This window comes from Mus musculus, chromosome 7 (assembly GCF_000001635.26).
Source record: "Mus musculus strain C57BL/6J chromosome 7, GRCm38.p6 C57BL/6J".
Taxonomy (NCBI): Eukaryota; Metazoa; Chordata; class Mammalia; order Rodentia; family Muridae; genus Mus; species Mus musculus.
In genome coordinates, this window is record NC_000073.6 from 144,902,796 (window position 1) to 144,915,030 (window position 12,235).

Consider the following 12,235-nt stretch of genomic DNA (forward strand, 5'->3'; position numbering starts at 1 on the left):
GGTGTTAGTAATCGCATCACATGCAGTGTCTTGATACTATTTTGTTTCATGTCTTGTTTTTTGAGACAGGATTTCTGCTGGAACTTGCTCTGTAGACAAGGCTGGCTTCAAAATCACAGAGATCTGCCTGCCTCTGTCTCCCAAGTGCTAGGGTTAAAGATGTGCCCCGCCACTCCCCCTGCAGTTTGATGAGCTTTTTTTATGGCCGGTTCTTCACAGAGGTTTTCCTCATGCCCATTTGTTTTAAGGGATTTCATCACTGCTGGTCAAGGATTCCTGCTGCAAATGTTCATACTTCTTGCCTTGTGATTTTGTGTTTACTGTTTTTCTGAGACATGGTCTTCTGCCTCAGTCTCCTGGGATGACCATTGTGTGCCAAGGGGTAATTTTGTATCATTTCCTCTCTCCCTCCCAGCGACCTCTACACTTCATGCTTGCTTTCGGCCCCAGCCTTCCCACAATGCTCCCACTGAAGACAGTATGGACCTTAGGACAGGGTCTGCAGATAGTGGATACATGGGTTGTGTTTGCTGTCCATCTTGATAAAACAGCAGTTAAAAAATAGTTTTAAAGTTTGTTTGTTTGTTTGTTTGTTTGTTTGAGGGAGTGGGATGGAAATTAACATATGGTCTCACTCTGTAACCCAAGCCGATCTGGAACTTGCTGTGAAGCTGAGAACTGGCTGCAATTCTCCTGTCTCATTCTTCCAAACTGGGATTATCTGAGACATCATGTCTGGATTTAGAGTACCCCCCCCAAAAAAAAAGACGATTCCTTTACTTTTATTTTATGTATATGGGTGTTTTGCCTGCAACAGACTGCATGCACATCATGCTCTTGGAAGCCAGAAGAGGGCATCAGGTCCCCCAGAGTTTCAGATGGTTGAGAGCCATCCTGGGGACACTGGGATTTGAACTTGGGTCCCCTGCAAGAGCAGCAAGTGTTCTTAACTATCAAATCATGTCTTCAGTTTGTGGACTTTTAAAGTTGATGCTAGTGATGAGACCCAGGGTATTGGGAAATGGCTGGGATTCTTTTCAGACAGGGTCTGCCTCAGGCTGGCCTCCAACTCTCTGACCTTCTGCTTCAACCCAAGCACTGGAATGATAGCGAGAAGTGTCTCTGCCCAGCTTCAGGAAATGTGCTGTGTAGAGAGAATGAGTTCTATGGACGTGTGCTGGATACTATATGATGATGGTAGTTTGGTGAGGAGGTAATGTTCTATGTTTACAAAGAAAAAACAAAATCTCAGGGCTGCAGAGATGGCTCATCAGTTAAGAGCACTGGTTGCTCTTGCAGAGGACCCAGGTTCCATTCCCACTACCCACATAGCAGGTCAAACAGCCTGGATCTAATAAGTAAATAATTTTGTGGTAGTATTGTAGAATCAACCCTCACACCAGGACCTCACACTCAATAATAGGCAATAGCTACAGTGTCTGCCCAACAGAGCAAATCCATATCCACCGGCAATACACAGATAAGTAAGTATTTAGGCTGTAAGCAGGAGCAGAGAGTATTCTCATCTCTGTCAAAGGCCTGAAGGGTAATACTCAGTATCCACATGTACAAGTCTGTCTTCAAATAACTGAAAAACAAAACAAAAACCAACACAGACACAGAGGTGTGGGCTATTTTTGTTTGGAGACAGGGTTTCACCGTGCAGCTCTGACTGTCCTGGAACTTACTTGTGTAGACCAGGCTGGCCTTGAACTCACAGAGATCCTCTTGTCTCTGCCTCCGGAATGCTAGGATTATCGACATGTGCCACCACGTCTGGCAATGTGTAGGGTTTTAATGCTATTGTTTGGGCTGGAGATAGGACTTAGAGCTTCCCAAGCCTATACATGCTCATCACTGAGCTGTGAGTTACAGCTCCTGTCCCAGGCTTGCCCTCTCTATGCCTGCCTCCCGGAGGATATTGCAGTGGCTGCCCGCCCTGTGTCTGCTGCCCACTCCTGGTTTCTTGTATGGCATCATGTAGAGCAGACCCTGGAGACTTGTTGTTGATCCAGGAAGTGTAGATGGCTGGGGGGAAAACCTCACCTCCTTCGTGAACTCACAGAGGTTCGAGGCTGGCCTCTCATGATGACTGCCAAGCCTTGTGGTTACAGTACCACAGTGTCACAAGCAGGAAGATCAGATCAGATCAGCTGTACAAGAAAGAATGGGTACAAACACGTGTGTCATATATGCCTTGCAGTGCAAAGACCATTGCCAAAAGAAGGCATAAGATGCAGAGTTGTCAGGGATGGGGCTCAGAGGTGGACCACAGTGGAGCAAGCAAAAGGCTCTGGGTTCCATCAGAGCATCTTAAAAGAAAAAAGGAAGGGGGGAGGGAGAGAGGGAGAGAGAGAGAGAGAGAGAGAGAGAGAGAGAGAGAGAGAGAGAGAGAGGAAGTAGTTGCCTTGGGATAAGAGAGGTGGAAGAACTCTTTCTATAACCGCCTTTTTTTCTTTTCTTCCAAAAACCTTTTAAAAGGAGCTGGGGAGGGGGATGTTGCAGGGAAAGGAGTAAACTGGAAATCATCATGTTAATGAAATAAGACAGACTCTGGCCAACAAGAGGGCTCATTGAATAAAGTGGCTTGCCACCAAGCCAGATGCCTGAGTTCTATCCCTGGATCCTCAGGGTAAAAAGAGAACTGACTCCTGAAAGTTGTCCTCTGACTTCCATATATGTGTACATACACAAAATAAATAAAATTATGAAAAACGAAACCAGACTCAGAATGGCAAACAGTGTGTGTTCTCTCTCATACACAAAACCCAGATTTAAACCTGTGTATGTGGAGTAGGGAGAGAATGCTCAGCACGAAAGATCACTGGCTGCTCTGGAAGAGGACCCAGGTTCGGTTCCCAGAACCCACCTGACAACTTATAACTGTAACTCCAGTTCTAGGGGAATTAGAGCCTCTACTGGCCTCCTCGGGTACTGCATGCATGTGGTGCACATACAAACATGCAGGCAAAACAGGCACATGCATAATTACATTTTTTTTTTTTTGAGACAGGGTTTCTCTGTGTAGCCCTGGCTGTCCTGGAACTCACTTTGTAGACCAGGCTGGCCTCAAACTCAGAAATCTGCCTGCCTCTGCCTCCCAAGTGCTGGGATTAAAGGCGTGCGACACCACCACCTGGCTACATTTTATGTCAGTGTGTCATAGACAGGAGGTCATGAGAGGAGAGGAAGGGATCTTAAAGGAGCAGGAGGAAAGCGGAAATAGAATTCACGTGACCTGGAGAAAAAGGAGAGGGGTTAAAGCATTTGTCCAGGTCATGAAGACTGGATCTCAGTACCACTGTCACTGGGTAAGTGTGGCGCCTGCCTGTATCTCCAGCCTCTGAAGGCATAGACAGAGGCTCCCCAGAACAAGCTGGCTAGAGAGGCTGTGCATATTGGTGAGCTCTGGGTGTAAGTGAGACACTGCCTCAAAGAATTAAGTGGAAGACTGTTGGAGGTTCCTGACACCAGCCTCAGGTCTTCATATCCACATGCACACACACACACACACACACTTAAATATAAAAATTCCTTCAATTCCAGCACTCAGGAGGCAGAGGTGGGCGGAGATAAGTTTGAAGTTAGCCTGTTCTGATCTATATAGAGACTGTCAAAAAAAAAAAAATCCTGGTGTGGTGGCATATGGCTTCAATTCCAGTACCAGGGATGCAGATAGAGAGGCAGGAGGATGTCTGTGACTTCGAGGCTTGTCTGGTCAACTCAGTGAGTTTCAGGATAGCTAGGACTACATAGTGAAACCCTGACTCAGAAAACAAAAACAAACAAACCAAAAATTAAAGAGATAACTAAGATGACCCAGGGTTTCTGCATAGGTCTGTGAGGACACAGGCTTCAGTGGCCAGGCCTGCCCACCTTGACCTCAAGGGCTGACACTGCCACCTGACCTACCCCTTCATAAGATTTTGTTCTGGCAGTCCTAGCAGACATTAATAAGCATGTATACTCATCCGTCCTCTCATTTACCCGGTTCAGGAAGGTGGAGGCCTAGAGTGGCCAAGGGGTTTGTGTGCCTCCTGTGGTATGGTGTCACATCTGGAGGCTGGGTGAGGAGGTGGGCAGCGCAGCCTGCAGTGACCAGCATGGGCCAGTCTGGACATCTTGGGTATACTGACATGCCCTGAGCTGAGGGGATCCCAGTGTGTCTGCTGGCTGAGTGTCCAGCTGTGGCGGGCAAGGAATCTCAGGGTGTGTCTTGAGTGATATCAGCCAAATCCCTCCCTAGTTGTAAAAGTAAAGCTCGACTCTTCCACGACCCTTATAGTCGTGGCTAGGGGCAGAAAGAAAGAAATGAGACCTGAATATTTTTGCAGGGAAACCGCGATCGGCGGCGCCTCAGAGCGTCCGAAACGCAAGCGCGCCTCCTGGTGGTCCCTCACCGAACTCGCCGCGCGAGGATGCCTGCGCTTCCAAAAGTGTCCCGTGGGCTCAGAACCTGCAAGCTGAGAGGTGACAGGATGCGGATCCAATAGATGCAAGACATGCTGGACCCTTAGTGCAGTTTGATCTGAGGGTGGCGACTGCTTCTACTCGCCTATAGCTTCAGACAATGCCCAGGCAAACAAAGGTTCTCCGAAGGAACTACTATGTGAAGGGAGCCCACAGGCAGCTAAAGAGTGTTTAGTTCCTTCCCACAACCCCAAGGTGCTATGCATCGAGAATTTGCTGTGGTGGTGGCTCACCTGTCACCACGGCACTCAGGAGATTGACTTGAGATCATTAAGAGTTTAAGGCCAGCCTTGACTACATCGTGAGTTTGAGGCTAGCCTGTGCTACATAAAACCCTGTCTTAAAGGGCAAGCAAAAAAGGGTCTTGGAGGAGACAGCACAGCAACGTTAAGACACTAGCCACTAACCCGGATGTCGTGAGTTGGATTCATGATCTTCACATGGTGGATTGTGTTAGCACAATCCTGCAAATTGTGCTCTGACTTCTACATACATGCCATGGACTGACCCCCCCCCCCTAATAAACTTAAAAAGAATTAAAATAAGCAAACAAGGAAAAAACCCAAACTGACAAAATATTCCCCCCCCCAAAGAAAACGAAAAACAAAAACCCAAAGTAAAATTTATTTACTATTTAGAGTACTTATTCGTACAACCAGAGATAAGGCAGGGATAAATACAGATGCTGACGTCATTTCGCGCACACCAGGCGCCCAGTCAGCAATACAAAAAAGTTCAAAGGCAGTCACCTTGGCTAGCCTTCCCTCTAGAGGCGGAAAAGAGAAGCACCAAGGGTACTTGGGAATTTAGTTGTTCTCAACATGTGGGCTGCAACCCCTTTGTGGGGTCGAACTACTCTTTTACAGGATCATCTGAAAGCCCAGATATTTTCATTAAGATTCATAACATTAGCAAAATCACACTTATGAAGTAACAATGAAAATATTGTTATGGTTTGGGTCACCACAACATAGGAACTGTTTTAAAGGGCAGCAGCATTAGGAAGGTTGAGAGTGGTGGTTCTCAGTCTAGAGGGTTAGCTCCGTGGTGCCGTGTCAATGTTCAGTTATGCTTTCTTTACTGTATCAAAGTGGCAACTTTGTTTTTGTTTTTCGAGACAGGGTTTCTCTGTATAGCCCTGGCTGTCCTGGAACTCACTTTGTAGACCAGGCTGGCCTCGAATTCAGAAATATGCCTTCCTCTGCCTCCCGAGTGCTGGGATTAAAGGTGTACGCCAACATGCCCGGCTAAACTGGCAACTTTGGAGAAATCTAATAGACAGATCCCTGTGGTGTTTTGTTTAATTGGGCTAAGACACTGCTCTTATCACAACAGCTAAGCAGTCCCTCACTTTCCTCCTTCCTCCCTCCCGGTTTTTGTTCTTCTGAGACAGGGTCTCACATAGTCCAGGCAATCCTTAACCATGACCGCTAGCTCCTTACACTCCTGTTTGCACCTGCCAAGTGCTGGGATCACAGGCTTTGACACAACAGACGGCTCTCGCCTTCTTAAACTTGAGAAGCCACGCACTGCCAAGGTTTAAGGGAAGAACTACAATAATAACACGCTGATCCACTATCCCGAACTCCATTTCCCAAGCTTCCTTGCTGTTTGAGGTGAAGCATGTGATCAACTCTGGCCAGTAGGCTGTGAGCAGATGCTCTCTGTTTTCCCCCCACTTTACCCCCCATCCTCATGTCTCAGGTCTATTTTGCCGCTTGCCTCACGGTGGCACCTTTGTCCCTGCTGGAGAAGTAGAATCTCAGGGTCCACACTGACATCCCACTGGGTGTACTACTTCAGAACCTTCATCCCAGCTTGATGGTGAAGTGTACTCCACAAGCTCTCAGGTTGGAATACTTCCCCATTTGGTAGGGCTGTCTTACAAAGTTTGACCTTAGGGATGTGGGCCTTGAACGGTATGGGTTCTGGGTCCGGCTTTCTGTTTCCTGATCCCCAAGATGTGAGAAACTACTGCAAGCTCCTGCTTCCAGTGACTGACTCGGCTCTTCCAACCCTCAGGTCTTTGTTGTTGTTGTTTTTCGAGACAGGGTTTCTCTGTGTAGTCTTGGCTGTCCTGGAACTCACTTTGTAGACCAGGCTGGCCTCGAACTCAGAAATCCGTCTGCCTTGCTAGTGCTGTGATTAAAGGCGTGCGCCACCACGCCCCCCCCTTTTTTTTTTTTTTTTTTGAGACAGGGTTTCTCTGTGTAGCCCTGGCTGTCCTGGAACTCACTCTGTAGACCAGGCTAGCCTCGAACTCAAGTGCTGGGATTAAAGGGCTATGTGCCACCACAGCCCGGCCCAACCCTCAAGGGTTACCCGCCAAAGTAGACTGCACTCTCCTATAGCCGGAGCCAAATTAACCCTTCCTACCGTAGTCATGATGTCTCATGGGTGCACAGCAGGTCCCGGCTCCCCAAGTCTCTCTGCTGCTATGTAAGCAGAGCAGGACCTCTCCAAGAACAGTCTAGGCTCACAGAGGTTACTCCTGGAGACGGCTCAACTTCTTTTTCCCCTTTTGGAGTGTCCAGAGCCCAGCCCCAGTTAGGCAGAGCACAGTTGACACTCTCAACCCTAGTCAACGCCACTCTGCCCAAGCTATTTGCAGCCCTTTCTCGCCAGGACTCTTCTTCAACCTGGAAGCGGTTCAGCAATGCACCCGTTTACACCCTTTGTCGGTGTGCTGTGGCTTGTAAGGGGTTCCCTAGCAGGCATGGAGAAAATGGGATTTCCTGACAGGCTTCCTGGGACTTCCTTTGGCAATTTTCAGGAAGAGGGCTTATGGAGAAAGCCCAAATGGCTCAGGGACCCTTGGTTCCTCTCCCAGTTACCTCTTCTTCCCAATTATGTCGTCACTTCTCTGTGAAGCATTCATTTAAAGTGAACGGTTATTTAATGGCTTCCTGTTAAGAATTTGTTTTTGTTTTTTTCCTCCACTGAGTATGGAAGGCTTACCCAAGGCTCACAAAGGTAAAGAGCACATTTTCCAGTGACAAGATCCAGGGCACACAAGGAAAAACATTACATCACCCGGGGCTGTCGTGTGATCCCAGGAGCCCGACCGCTTAATGCCGGTCTGAAACCTATTTATACTTCTAGGGTCTCTTCTTGAACCAAAATCAGAGCAAATGACCCGCCTTCGTTTTAGCTTGCTGTTCTTCCTTCTAACACAATGTGTGGATCCAGGCTAATCACTGTAGAGCGAGCGGTCCTCATGGCCAGGTTTGGATTGCTACTAGCCTACTATTTTTTTTTGATGCAGATATAACATTAAAAAAAGAAATCAAGCCGGGTGTGGTGGCGCACACCTTTAATCTCGGGAGGCAGAGGCAGGCATATTTCTGAGTTTGAGGCCAGCCTGGTCTACAAAGTGAGTTCCAGGACAGCTGGGACTATACAGAGAAACCCTGCCTCGCAAAACAAAAAAACAAAAAACAAACAAAAAAAAATTAAATAAATAAATAAAAAAGAAGCCGGGCATGGAGGCGCACACCTTTAATCCCAGCACTCGGGAGGCAGAGGCAGGCAGATTTCTGAGTTCGAGGCCAGCCTGGTCTACAAAGTGAGCTCCAGGACAGCCAGGGCTATACAGAGAAACCCTGTCTCGAAACAAACAAACAAACAAACAAAAAAAAAAAAAAAGAAAGAAAGAAATTAACTGCTAAATCAGGTGGTGATTTCTCACACCTATAACCTCAGAATTCCAGAAGCTGAGGCAGGAGAATTGCCCTGAGTTTGAGACCAGCCTAGGGTGCAAAGACCCTGCCTCCAACAAAGCAAGCAAACAAATAAACAAAACAATAATAAAAATCAATTACTGTAGTGAGCACATTTCAATGTTGAATTTGTAGGGATTTGCTTTGGACTCGGGTTGTCTTCACTTTTCTCTGCATCTGAAAGAAAATATGAGGGATGGTGGATTTCTGGAAGCTGATTTGGTCAAGAATAGAAAATTAATAATTCCATGCTGTAATACTGGGGATTGAACCAGGAACCTCCCATGTGCTGGGCAAGTTCTCTACCACTGAGCCATAGCCTCAGTCCAATGAAAATATCTTGAAACCACTGGCCTAAATAGAACACACTGAGCTCTCAGACACCTGAGGACATGCTTAGGAGGGCTGTCATTGGCCCTCCCCAGTCATTCTCATGTCACCTGTCCTGTCCAGTGTTATCTAACATTTGGGCTGTGATTCTAAGGTGTTACAGAAGTGGCTCTCACAAGGGTTCCTCCAAAACCTGACATCAGCTGGAGTGTTTCAGATATTTCTCACCCAGTTCTAATGTGTTCAGTTGCTAAAATGAGCATCGAGTTTGAAAATTATGTAAGAATTTAGAGATCAATAATATTTGTACCTTAAAACGTATTAATTTGGCTCTTTGGAAGCTCCTTTGAGTGGGCTGGGCATTGAACCCAGGGCCTCTTGAATGCTAGGCAAGTGCTCTGCCACTGAGCCATGCCCCCAGGCCCCCCCTCCTGCTTTTAAGGTCCCATTTTTAAAGTCTGGACCTTGTTGAGAATAAAGCAATCTGCAAGCATGACATTGAAGATTCAAGTCTGTCTAAAGGGTCTCTTTGCTCCTGTTGTTGAGACAAGCTGGATTCTGAACATATTTAGGACGGAAACCAAGCTGGGCAGGGTGAGTTTCACCAAAGCCATGTCCTGAACCAAGAGTCAGAATCAATAGTTTGAATTTTTGTGATATATATTTTTTCCCCATACTTTGTGCTTACAAACTCACTCGTGCACACATACACACACATTATTCTACCCAGCAATGGTGATGAGACATGCCTTTGATTCCTACATTCAGGAGGTAGAGGCAGGCAGATCTCTGTGAGTTCAAGGCCAGCCTGGTCTACAGATCAAGTTCCAGGACAGCCAGGACTACACAGAGAAACCCTGTCTTGAACCCACCCTCCAAATTTTACATTGTAGACACAGGCTTTATCTGTAAGTGGTCCTCCCTTCTTTCTCCTCAACAATAACTATTTTTTTATTGCAAAAGCTACATTTTATTTTATTTCAGCTAATAACTTTTATCCTCAGGATTGTATTTTAAACACATAATAAGTGAATTGTCCTGGGAGCATGTTGAAAGCATAAGGCTGGGTATATTTTTCAAGGGGGATATAAATTGATGGGGAAAAACCAGGGTGGAAACATAACAGTATTAACAAAAAGAAAGAAGTGATCAGAGGGCTGAAGAAATACATTATTCTGCATGCTTTTTTCCCCCATTCTCTGTATTACAAGTGTTTTGTGACTTTATTTAGTCAGGAAAAAAAAGTAAAAATGTAAAAGACATTTAGGAATAGCACAGGACAGACCTCATTTCACCTTTAAAATATACATGTCTTTGGGGGGGGGGTTAACATCCAGAAGTAACTGATGTGCATTGTATAAACATGGGAAGAAGTCCAAAGGTCATGGGATTGCTGAATCCTGAGGTGGCCACGGTCAGCATTTGTCATCTTTCTAGTGTGAACTTAAGTGAGTCTCCTAGTGCCTGACAGCTTTGCTCTCCGTGGCTGTCACCAGATCCAGCTAGGTTTTACAAGTCTCACCACAGTGCTCATTATAGGGTGTCAAATCTCCACAGTTCTCTGACTACTTCCCACAGACAAAAATCAAACAAAATTAAACTACCAGGTCAAAGCGGACAGACTTTCAAATGACCTTCTTATCCTTTTGAACCATCTGACCAAAAGTCAGCTCAAATTCATACATTGGTGAACAATGAAAGTTCCCTTTAATTCCACCAAACAGAGGGCTCAGGGCCTTTAACCATCTCAGAAGGCAGATGCTACTTCTGGCTGCTCTTTCCGTGGACTCCGTCTGTTCCTCCTGGGACTCTACCCAATTTAAAGGCCAGACACCTGCTGCTCAGTTCTGTGCCATACAAAAGGCCCATTAGCTTGCTATTTTCTCCTGTTAGGATGAATTCATTCATTCATTCATCTATTTCTTTTTTTTTTTGTTTTTTTGTTTTTTTGTTTTTTTTCGAGACAGGGTTTCTCTGTGTAGCCCTGGCTGTCCTGGAACTCACTTTGTAGACCAGGCTGGCCTCGAACTCAGAAATCCGCCTGCCTCTGCCTCCCAAGTGCTGGGATTAAAGGCGTACGCCACAACGCCCGGCTCATTCATCTATTTCTAAACAATTATATTTTATGTTTTGAGATATGGTCTCACTCTTCAGCCCAGACCAGTCTGGAATGCACTCTGTAGCCCAGGTTGGCCTCAGATTCATGGCAGTTCTTTTCCCTCAGCTTCCCACATGGGGCTTACAAGTGGGGGCCACTGTCCCTGCTTCCAGGATGAATCTGTTTTGTACCCACATCTTTTTTTTTCTTTTCATTTTTTGAGACAGGTTTTCTCTGTGTAGCCCTGGCTGTCCTGGAACTTACTCTGTAGACCAGGCTGGCCTCGAACTCAGAAATCTGCCTGCCTCTGCCTCCGAAGTGCTGGGATTAAAAGAAGACCTTTGCCACCGCACCTGGCCTCCTTTTTCTTTTTGTGGTTAACTTTTTACTTGGTGTAGACTCTTCTGATGAGCAGTGTGAGCAGCGTGAGCAGAGTGTGAGGGACTCACTTTATTTTCCTGAGAAACCATACTTGCCTGTCATGGCGAGTGCTCACTGCTCTATCCTTCCTGAAGTTTGTGATTTTATTTTTATCACGGAAGTTTTACTCCTAGGAGACATTCTAGGCTGTTCTCCAGGCTTATCTCTTCTTCAGTCAACATGCCATCATGTTCATCACCAGACTCAAACTTCTCTCTTCTGTCTGACACAGTAGTTCTCATTTTCAAAAAGCATTTTGTTATAGTTAAGGATTCATTTGCACAGATGAAATTCAGTTCAAGTGGCGTGTTTACTTATTCAGCCCTCCATCAATTACAGTGTTGTATCTCTGGTCTCTTTTATACAGGAGCTGATTAACTTGTTAGCAATTGTTGCCTAAGGAACTTACTGTACTGTGGAATACTCTTTAAAACTATACTTTGGAAGGTATCTCTGATGGAAATGATGAGAAAACTAACTTCAATTTCTGCTGTTTGAAGAGTGGGTGCCTGTGAGATTGGAGCGCTTGGACAAAGTGGCTCCTCCTGCCGGCCAGCCCTTCGGAACCACCTGATACTTGACTGTGTATGAAATACTTCAGTTTTGCTTTAAATACTGGCAGCAAGTGCTAGCGTTCGGGGTTGGGGATTTAGCTCAGTGGTAGAGCGCTTGCCTAGCAAGCGCAAGGCCCTGGGTTCGGTCCTCAGCTCTGGAAAAAAAAAAAAAAAAAAAAAAAGACAAAATAACAAAAAGACCAAAAAAAAACAAGGTAACTGGCACACACAACCTTTTTCATTTTCAAAGACCCCCCCCCAAGGGCATTTTCATGTCTGGGGGCAATATTTATTATCTGCCCTTTAGGATATCGCAGTATCAAATCGTTTCCAGCCCTCAGGGAGGGTCCGGTGCAGTGTACAGATGCGGTGATTGACAGTCCGGTGACAGCAGAGGATGCCGGATACTCCTCCCTCCTTGAAGCCTGCCCCTTGGGCCCTTCCTCCATTTCCTGGGAACGCCCCTGTGCCAGATCTTTGGTAACTTTTCTCATTTCTTTAAGACCCACGTTTGTGAATTCGGTCCCATCTGTTTGGATTTTGAAAATAAAAGCAGGGTTCGTCTGGACACCGCGAGCGACCCAGACGACGTGCCCCAAGCGACCTGACCCGCCCCACCCACCACGGAGCGAGCGGTACCAAGG

At 46.3% G+C, this 12,235-nt stretch overlaps 2 long non-coding RNA genes across 2 annotated transcripts; one reads left to right on the forward strand and one right to left on the reverse strand.

The window, feature by feature from the left end:
- Positions 1–1,738: 1,738 nt before the first annotated feature.
- Positions 1,739–7,742, reverse strand: Gm39119. The gene is made up of 3 exons (XR_870078.2): positions 6,847–7,742; positions 4,319–4,463; positions 1,739–2,153 (listed from the first exon to the last, which is right to left on the reverse strand). It is a non-coding gene; the product is annotated as a predicted gene, 39119 (long non-coding RNA).
- Positions 7,743–11,674: 3,932 nt separating this feature from the next.
- Positions 11,675–11,828, forward strand: Bc1 (brain cytoplasmic RNA 1). Its single transcript, NR_038088.1, has one exon. It is a non-coding gene; the product is annotated as a brain cytoplasmic RNA 1 (long non-coding RNA).
- The last annotated feature ends 407 nt before the right edge of the window (positions 11,829–12,235 follow it).